We start from the raw sequence: 10,658 nt of genomic DNA on the forward strand, positions 1-10,658 counted from the left end.
AGTCACTGTCCATTTCTGGAATTTCTAAAGCACCTACTAGACATTTTTCAATCAAGCTTCATCTAGTCTCATCATAAAGGTTTCAGCTGAAAACGTTGCAAAGGTAACGTAATGTAAGGCCTAGAGATTTTGTTAGCCACTTTTACAATCTCATTTTCTCTCCTTTCCGATGAATATGTATCTGTCTTGGAAAACTTACCTATGTTTCAATGATATAATAAAAACAATATTTAAAACTGTGGAGTAATTAATATAATCTGTGATCTGTCTTAAGTCCATGATCTTAAATTGGAGTGGTTTGTGGAAAGGGCATCTTTTGTCAGCTGAGATGAGCAGCCTTTCAGCAGGGAATGAATAACAGTCTGTTTTCCCAAGGAAGCACATTACTCCTTTATTCCTATACTACTTTTAAAAAAATCAAAGGAGTGAATAGAATAGAAAAAAGAGTTTTGCACTTAGAGAATCAAGGAGTGGTCAAAAAAACCATTAAAAACCATAGTAGTCTAGCTGTAGGTCTATCTATATCATGAGGAGAAACAATCTGTGATTATCTACTCATTTCCAGATCAATGTTGGTGGAGTCCTTTGACAACATTGATTTTTTTCTGCCATTTTAAGCCAATAACCCATGAAATCCCTTTTTTTCTGGCCTACTTTCATTTTTGCTACCTAAAGGAATTTGCCATCTCTCACCTCAGACTATGCTTCTTTTTTTCAGATAACTTCTATGTCAAACAACACAATTCCAGGGGCAGGTTTCTGAGACTTCACTGGGGACTTCCATCTCCTTCCTCTGCCCAAAAATCTCCATCGAGCTGTGAGATAATTTTTTTTTCTATAAAAGTTATATCCATTTTTCTTTATAATATCACATATATTTATACATCTGCTGATTACATTATATATTATATTTTCTACCAATTTGTTCAATATTTCTGCAACCTTTTTTTTAAGGCTTGACCTCTTTAAATTTCATGAGTTTCCGTATGGTCAGTGTGACATTAGAAAGACTCAGCAGCAAAACTTTATCTTTCACCAAAATAGTCACTCTATATTGATTAGTTTTTGTTGATTTTTTTTAAAAAAAGAAAAATAGATAATGCAGGTCAACCACACAAGCCTATTAATCACAAGACTATGGATAAATTATGAAGCAAACATTACCATTCTCTGGCAGACTGACTATGACTTTTACCAATGCATTAATGCTACATAAAAACAAACAAATAATTCAGCAAAGATAAATGTTCAATATTTGCAAACACTTTTCTCCAGATATTTAGAGATGTTTGGTTCCCTGTTGGTAAGCATGCCAGCTTCAGGTTCTCCATGAATGTCAAACATGCCTTCAATCAAGCAGCCCAAGTGGGTAAAGCCTCTTTGGTGTAGAGGATGATGGCTGAGATGTAAGTCTGGGGAGGCCTGGCAGATTGTCTGTATCACACTCACCCAATCCCTTGATGGCAAGTGCCAGGGGCTTATGATGGTGGAAGCAATCACAGGAGGGCTGCAAACACACCCTGTGCCCCCATGCCACCACCTAGAACTCTATCCTGGGCTTTGGAAAGCAAGCCTTATGGTGACATAGTACTCCAGAAGGAGCTGAATAAGACCATGGAACTCATTTCCAAGACAACCTTAGAGACACCTGGGCCAAAGAACATGACGTTAAGTGGTTGTATCACATTCCTTGTTGTGCACCAGCCTCTGAAAAGATCCAACGATGTATGGACTGTTAAAGACTACAGTGACAGCGATGAGTGGTGGGACGTTCAAACATTGGGGTACCCATTTAGCAAAAGCCACCTTGTTATTCAACACCAGAGGGCCAACTGGGATGGTCCTGCCCAATCAAAACTTTTACATACTGTAGAGGTAGATAAAGTTCCTGTGATAGCTGTTAAAAACATGCTGGGGAAAACCTGGGCAGGATTATTCCTGCCTCAGGCAAAGGCAAACCCATCCATGGAACTGCTTTTGCTCAAAAACCTGGATGCACTTGGTGGGTGATGCGGCAGGGTACAGAAGTCTAGTGTGCCTCAAAGTGATTTGACTTTGGGTAAAAAGAAACAATTAATTACACTGTGTTATAACTACCCAGTGATAATATTAACACTTCTGTGGTGGCTATGTGTGCATCACCTCACTGAACATCTCATGGCATCAATCTTAGCCACAAGCATTGTAGGGATCTGAGCCTGACTTCCCTCCGATTGTCACATTCACACCAAGGAAGAATGAACTTTGATGAAGTAGATCAAGTGCAGCAGTGCTGGAATGAGAACTGACTCAAATGTCCACCATGCAACAATCCAACACTTCACACCATCTTTCCTACTTGAAGGACTGTTATCAAAGATGAAGGCCAAAGTCATGAAGTAAAAGAATTCAACAGACTTTTTTTTTTTTTTTTTTTTTTTTTGGGGGGGGGGGGTGGGGGGGGGTGGGGGGGGATGTTTTGTGAACAGGGGAGTTACCTGCAAGGACAGCTGATCTGGGTTCAGGAAGGGGGGTCTGGCATTGGTCAACAGATGGTGAGCAATTACATTGTCCATCACTTTTGGTTTTTCCTATTATTATTACTATTATTGTTGTATTTTAATTTATCCTCAATTATTAAAATGTTCTTATCTCAAGAGAAAAGTTTTACTTGCATTCTCCACATTCCATTGGGTGTTAAGAGAGAGGCTGTGTGGTGTTTCATCTCCCGCTGGGCTTAAAACCTTGACACAGCTTCAGCTCTGGCACAGTGGGGGAATCTGACAAGAAGAATGATGATCCTGGGCAAGTGAAAAGGTGCAAGAGAGCCAACCAGGGATGGTATGCATGGTTTGCATTGCCTGTTTTGAATTAAACCCAACACATGAAGTAGTCTCTGTAACAACGCTCGGCCATTGTGCTTTTCTGCTTTTCTGTATCGAGATTAGTGTTTTTGGGCAAGCACTAGCTCTGGAAGACACAACAGGGCAGAAAACATGCTCTATTTCAGACACTGGCACTTCCTCATAAGGAGCAGGAGACTGTTCCTCAGCAAGAACCTTTCTTACAGTGTTCTGTCAGTTACCTCCATACTCCTCTTACTATGTTTTCAGTTCTTTCTCCAAGTGTGTTAAACATTGCCCCAAGCCATGGATTTATTACTATAATGTAGCAATCAGAAAGAGACAATACTATTGATTCAAGTCAAGAGAGTGAGCCAGTTTTGCAGTTTTATGTAACTCATTGGAGTTCTGTAGTTATTTAATTGCATTGAATAATTCAGTGGGTAGGCTGTCTGAAGTGCAGCAGCCTCTTTGTTTCCTGTGAAGGGAAGGGTGCTGCGTGCTTGTAGTGCTTCAGACATCTATCCAGCAATCAGCACAGACTTTTTCAGAGACACATACATTCAGAGACTACCTCCCAGCACCCATCCAGGCCCTCTGCCAAATCCTCTCATTCTCACAGTATAAGGCAAAATCCTGTTCACAGTTTTGTCAGTGTTACTCTACTGCTGTCAGCAGAGTCATTCCAGAGTCACACTGGTGCAAATGGGTTTGATACAATCTTTAGTCGTTTTCCCAGCCCAGCACACACCATCCTAAACCTTCTGCCCTACCTGATCAGTGTTTCTCCCTTGCCTGCTGACAAGCATACAAGCTGATGCACAGATGCCAAACCACAAATATCAGTCCCCAGGCAAACACCAAAACATGTGACTCAGGTGCTAATCATCCTCACACCAGACCTTACCAGAGACTTCCCTGCTAGTTTGTGCCCCAGGCAAATGCCCCAGCCACCTCCACTCAGGTTAATTTTCCTGCACACCCTCACACACCACTACCACCACTTCATGGCAGGAAGAATGACCCTCTTTGGGGAACTTTCTTCCTCTCAACCATCTTCCCCATTTCCTTCCAGCTTCCCTTTCCCTTAGAAATTAATATATCACGATAAGGAATAAAAGCTGTTTAAAAACCTGTAGACCATACCTGATTTTCTCAGAGAGTTGCTACTGAAGAGCAAAGGGATAGCGACACAGAATTACATGGGCATCCAACTCCTGGGCACTCCTCGGTTAGCATTTGACATGAACCCAGCCAGAGGGAGGCTGCTGCATCTGCACAAACTGCTGCAGTGGAACCTTGGATTTTCTGTCAGACTGCTGCATGAAATCACAGCTTCCTTGCTGGTGTGCTCTGGCTCCTTTTCAGCTTCACACAAGCAGTCTGTCCTGCAGAGGCTTGGAATTCAAAAGTCACTTTGGTTTGCTTTTCTTTGAGTTGGTTATGCTGCTGTGTCTGCAATGCTGCTGGAGAAAAAAAGCATATAGGAAAGGGAAGGAAAGAAAAAGGATTCCTGCAGGCTTTTATTGTCAGTGGTGCAGGAGGATGAGTAAACAGTGCAGACAGCTAAAAAGACCGTGCTAAGTGGTGCAAGAGTCTAAGAGCTTTCCAATGTGGCATTCCATTGTGTTTGCTTGAGTGTTGTATATAGGCATAAAAAGAGAGAACAGTTTGGCCTTAAGGCCATATTAATGAACTGAGATGGCTGAGTGAAAGACTCAAAACTGTCCTGTTCTGCCTAAAAGACTCTCAATGAGTGAGCCGAGCTGATCTGCAAAAATTGTTTCTGGTCTCCAGCTGATGTCATTTCTCCAAGCACAATAATAACAAAAAATCAAAAAGGAAAAGGGTGATCAAACCATGCAATTCAAAGTCTACATATTCCTTTCAGAGTCTGTCTGCAGTTTTAGATGTCTCCTTTTGAATTTCCAACTGCAAGGGCAGCAAGGCCAGGATCCCTTTATTCTAGTCACACTAAAGAAATTATATTTGTTCTGAAATACCAAATTGATCTAAATGTGTGTGATCCCAACTGCTTAGGAATCAACTATCTTAGGGCTAATAGTGGTGAGCTGGTTTCAGCAAAACATGAAGAGATCCAGAGCTACAAACCCTTTAGGACAGTGATTGGCTTTAGCACTGTGAGTGTGCTAAGATGTGAAAAACACTAAAGTCACTAAATCTTGATGCACTTCCCTGAAACTGTCAGTGTAATATTTGTGGGGTTTATGAAGAGTTGATGGTTGAGACTGCTTCTTTGAGCTTTCCTGACACATATGACCGTGCTGATTGATCTACCTTTTAGTCTTAATTCACTGAATTACTTTTATGGCTTCTGTCAGTATAATACAGACTTGGGAATTGCCTCATATATTTGCTAGACATTATTAGTTTTTTTCTTTCTGCAGTCACAGCTACATCTCAGGGCACAGTTTCACCAAGCCCAGGTGCTGGAACAGGAGTGCTCATTCTTGTCTGATCTTGCAGTCAGCTGGATCAGCCCACTGACCCAGCTGAAAAACAATCTCCTATTTTTCTAGGCCAAGTATTCAAGTGGATCAGCTTGCTGATCTCTTTGGTGGCACAGTCATGAGCACTTTGCCAACACAAGGCAGGAGGGGGACATGCACCTGCAAGATGAAGGACAGTGCCATCCATTTTGATTTCAATCTGCATGAGCATCTCTAAAGCCTCAGCAGGAAGGCAAAGTTCACCACACACCTGAACAGTACAGATCCTGGCTAAGTGCAGTTCTATTGTGCTTGAGTCTGCATTTATTGTCACCAGACCTTCACCACCTTAACTTCAGATGATTTACTACAAAATTATAGTTGTCTGAGGGGTAACTCAGGCAGTCTCTGTACAAGGAGCAGCTGGTATGAAGGAAGAAGACACAGATCACTGCCAGTGCAATGTTGTTGAAAACATGTAATCACTATTTAATTTGACTTCTCAGCTTTTCTAAGCTTTTGGAAATTTTCCAGATGTAAAAGTCCTTTCTTTTCTTATACTAAAAGGAAGCTTCTTCTGAATTTCAAGGAGACAAAATACAGCACAGGACGCTATGAAATACTATAGCAAAATTTTCTGCTTGATACAGAGATCTAAAGCAATTCCTGCATTGGGACTGCACATTTTTCTGGACATTTCTAAATATTTTGATGGCATTTAGAGTTCTGCTTGGAACTCAGACATCTGCAGTAGGTACATGGATCTTGATCTTTGTCTTACCTAACTTCTCCCTACAATAAATTAGACATGCAGTCAAAATGTGGTAAGTGGGGAGAAATAGTAACCTCCAGAAGGAAACTCAGTCCATTCAGCAGGTGACATGTGCATATGTGAGGCAACCTGAACCCTGAAAATGCTCCTCTCCCCTCCTCACCACTGGAGGTAAAAGAAGACAAGCCCTTAAACTGAAGAAGGAAAAGAACTCTTGTGGACTCACTAATGGATGGATGTGAACCAAAGAAAACTCAGATTCATGAGGATGAAGTGGGCTGTGAGAGTAACCTAGAGCTGTGCGTGCCAGGTGTTGTCAAAGCAAGGCTCAGGTCTGTCAGAAACTTGTGCAAGCCTGTTTTATTCTAACTTCTTGAGCTATCATTAACCTGTGGAACTTGGGCTGCAGGGAGGCACCAGGGCCAATGCAGTGGTATGTATGGGGGTGGGGAGAGGGGTCTCTTTTCTCAGGTGAGTGACTCTTGTGGGCAGAGGAAGCACACTCTGAGCAGGAGTGCAGAGGTCCAAAGCCAGGGTAGAGTTTAGATCCTGCTCACCCTGAGCATGTGCCCACCATACTGGAAGACAAGCACAAGCCCTTGATGAAGGTCCAGAAGTCTGCAGCACTTGAAAGTCTGGAAATGCTCTTCTGGCTCAGAGTGAGAGCGTCAGGCTTACGAGTTTTTATGCATGTTGTATAAAGTCACTTTGTCACTTGCTGGCTCCAGGCCAGGTAGGACATAAATCTTACTGTGAGTACAATTTTAGATAGATGTTTTTACTCAGACAAGAAGTGTTTCACTCAGGCAAGTGTGTGTAATGTGGGAGCAGAAAAGGCTCAGTGCTGCGTGCACCCAGTGCTGAAGCAGTTCCATTTCCAGGGCCCGTGTGTGTCACTGCTGACGGCAGTGGAGCCTGAGTGATGGAAATGGCTTCCCGCAGGCAGAGCAGGTTTGTTGCTATGCTATTTCCAAGCCCTCTGCTTACTTCTGTTACTGGAAAGGACTTACGTTTGTTTCTAAATCTGTGTCTATTGATTAGCACTTAGTAACTGGCTGCACAGCTTAATATAATGATCATAGCTCCTGCTTCTTTTGTTATTCCCGATGCACAGGACTGTTCTTTCTTTTTTTAGTTGCAGGATGTTCTTGTTAGCTCAGCTTAGCACTATGCATACTTCACAGTCCAGGATATTTGGGATTTTCTTTTGAACCATTTTATACTGGCATTGAAGAGAAAACAAAGTAGATAATATTTATTTTGAATGGAGTTGTGACTATATACTAAAACATTACTGAGGTGTAAAATACCACATAATTCATCAGTTTTTACTGCACTAGGTATTTGGTTGGCTCTATTACAGAAAATGCTTGTTTTCCCACAAGTATATTAATTATACTCACAAACTGTACTGTTTCTACATGTATATTTTGGCTGAAAAATAAAATTAATCAGAAGAGTCTGTTAAGATTTGCTTTTAAAAGATATTGCAAATACCACATTATAAAATTACCATTACCTGATCAGCTACTAGATCTTCTCTGTACTGGTTTGCTGACTGGAGCATTATACTATTTGTGATTATATCTCTAAATAACATTTACTTAGCTCATGCATTCCAGCTCCTTTCCTGAGGAAGACCTGGTATCAGATGTCAAATATTGGTTACAGTAATTTGTTCAAGCATTTTCTTCAGCAATTTCTAGTAACTTTCATCCTGATAAGAGAGTTAATCAAAAACATAAGTTACACAAGTGGTTACACAAGTGGTCAAAAGCAATTCTTGCCAATATTTGCTGTAGATGTTCGGTCAGATGCTCAGCAAGACAGCAACAATAGCTCCAGTGTATTTCAGTGGAAAAAGATTATATGGACCATTACTGTATGCACTGTGTCCCCTCATGTGATGCTCATGCCCCAGCCCTACCCACAATAGCTCTCTAACATCTGCTTTGCCGCAGATCTGGTTAGGTTATGGTTCTTCAGGACTTGTTGGGGAAGAGGATCAGACTAAGTTCCTGTTGAGGCTTCTTGGGGACCTCATCTATCAGCATTTCCAGGAGTGCTGCTGTGCCATTCACCTCTGCTCCCAAGCACTGCAGCATTGTCCACTGCAGGTCTCCCAGCCACAAGTCTGGGTGATACTGCTTAGAATAAAATAGAAGTTTCCAGATGGCCACCACTATGATCCTTTGATCCTTTCCAAACTGGCAGAGCTGAGGTGCAGTGGTGCCAAACTCCTGGTGAAGACTCAGACTAATTTCCCCATCCAGCAGTTCTACAGTTGCTAGTCTTCTTTGAGACCCAAGAGCATCAGTTTTTGGTCAAAGTCTATATCTAAAAGAGGCCACAAAGAATTGTTCCAGGTGCAGCATGGAGCCATCACAGCAGGCTGCTGCTAGAAGATGTCTGATGAAAACATCATGAATTTTGGGAGTGGTTTTTGAGACTTTGGTTCTTTCTACACAGTCCTGTCACATTCTGAAATCAACTCAGACATCTCTCAGCTATTCATGACCAGTAGGAAATGAAAGCTAATCATCATCACCATCTGTCTTCTAAGAAAAGAGCTTTAAACTGTTGTTGGCACTAGGGGACCGAGTGGAGTAGCCCAGCAGACTATATATGCCATCCTCTCCCACTGTACAACAGGGTCCCTGTTTGAAAACTTAGAAACACCTACTGCTTCAGATGCCTGGGACTGAGGTCCAAGTCACCATGAGACAGAACTCATATGGACACCATGGAGACAGAAGAATGACCCTTGCATCTGGAATAATGTCTCTACAGTGTGTAAGTGAGATCAGTTTTCCTTACACTGGTGATGCCTTACCAGGTCAGCTCTTGAATACATATTTCTCACATGGTGATGCTGGAGACCAGAGGCTCTCCCCTGTGGCATGCACTCTACATTCCAGCTGCTTTAACACATCCTACTTGTACTGAACATGCTCAGGAAATCCTGCTCTAATACTTTGGATGTCACCAGAAGCGTCACCTCATTAGCACTAATGCTGTCCCAGCCAGTCATAGCAATGCTAGGCCCTTTAAGAAAGCCAGATATCTGTTCCTGTTAACACAAAATCTCTAAGAGATGAATGAGAAATATTACAAAAATTAGAAGATAATACAAATGCAGACAGCTGATGCTCTTTTAGCAGCAACACACAACAATTTTTAGTCATTCTTCAAAGGATTCTAATCTTTATCTTGGCAAACAAAACCACAATCACAGGATATACAAATGACTCATCCCAGGGGGTTCTGCTTCTTCAGCTTCAGTGTAATGTTCCACCTAAAACACAAAAATGCAGAATGCAATTTAAGAGTCAAGAAAGGCTGGGAATGGTACCTTTGGCTGTGTGCTCCAGTGCTTCCACCACAGCCTCCCTCCTGACCCTGTGTACAGTGTAACAGCTCCTACACTCTGCTTGCACAGCTGTAAGAAAAACACGGTGCAACTCAGTCACAGATGGAGGCTGTCATTGCAATAAAATGGCCAGAATCAAACCATGTGCCTACATTCAGGGAGATAGCCATTTTAAAAGGAGGTGCTAAAAAGTTCCCTTCCTTAACTTCACTATGACCTAAAACAATAACGAACAGCAACATATATCCTTAATATTAATACTTAAACACTTTCCAACAAAAGAGAGACATTTTTTGTCTCAATTCAGGCTGATTTTACTGTTGCTTTTTATTACTAAAACAGAAGAAGGGATGGTCTTGTGATTATAATCACAGGCTACAAGTCAGGAGATCAACATTAAGCTTTTCAAAATTTTTCTCAGTAGTTTTGGTCTCTGTTTGCCCTAGGACAGAGTGAATGACGTGCTTCCTTAGCTTACAGGATTGTAAGAACTTTTAAGAATAAAACCCTAAAATGCTGGATTTAAAGTCTGGTGCTTAGATCAAATTTTGGTTTACTAGGTCTAGTTACACTTCCAGCAGAAAATCTGACTAAATGAATGCTCTGTGTGTGTCTAAATCAGTGTGGCTGCTTGTCTTAAAAGCAAGCTTGGAATAAGCATTCAGTGCTGTAGTGATTGACCCATGCTTCACCTATGAGATACTGTTTTCAGGTCATGGCCACATAAACACAAAAAAACCCAGTTGCCAAATACATTACAGACTGAGATTTTCTGTAGCACTGTGACATAGAAGCTTCATGTAGTGTTGTTATTCATACAATCTTGTCGATCTATCTATTACATTTACACTGCAGTACTGCCTGAAGTTTGGTCTTGGCTCAGGGTCCCATTGGACCAGGTAGGGTACAAATAAATGACCTTCTTTCTTAAAGCAGGTTTTGGAGCCAGAGAAGATCTTGCTGCATTCACTGCACCATTATGTGCTTCATCTGACAGTATGGGAATTGTAGAATCATAGAAGAGCTTGGGTTGGAATGGACCTTAAAGATCATTTTGTTCCACCCCCACTACCACAGGGGGAATGGTACTACCACAGGCTTTCACTTTACGAGGAGAAGTTTACTGGGAGAGAAACAAATACAGCAAGATAAAGCAGAAAAGGCTGCTGCTTATAAACAGCATTGCTGGTCAGAAAGTAGACAGCCCTAAGAATGAATTCTGGCTGCCTCAAGCTGTTGGAAAC

Source organism: Zosterops lateralis (genome assembly GCF_965231275.1).
Source record: "Zosterops lateralis genome assembly, chromosome: 3".
In the NCBI taxonomy this organism is placed as follows: Eukaryota; Metazoa; Chordata; class Aves; order Passeriformes; family Zosteropidae; genus Zosterops; species Zosterops lateralis.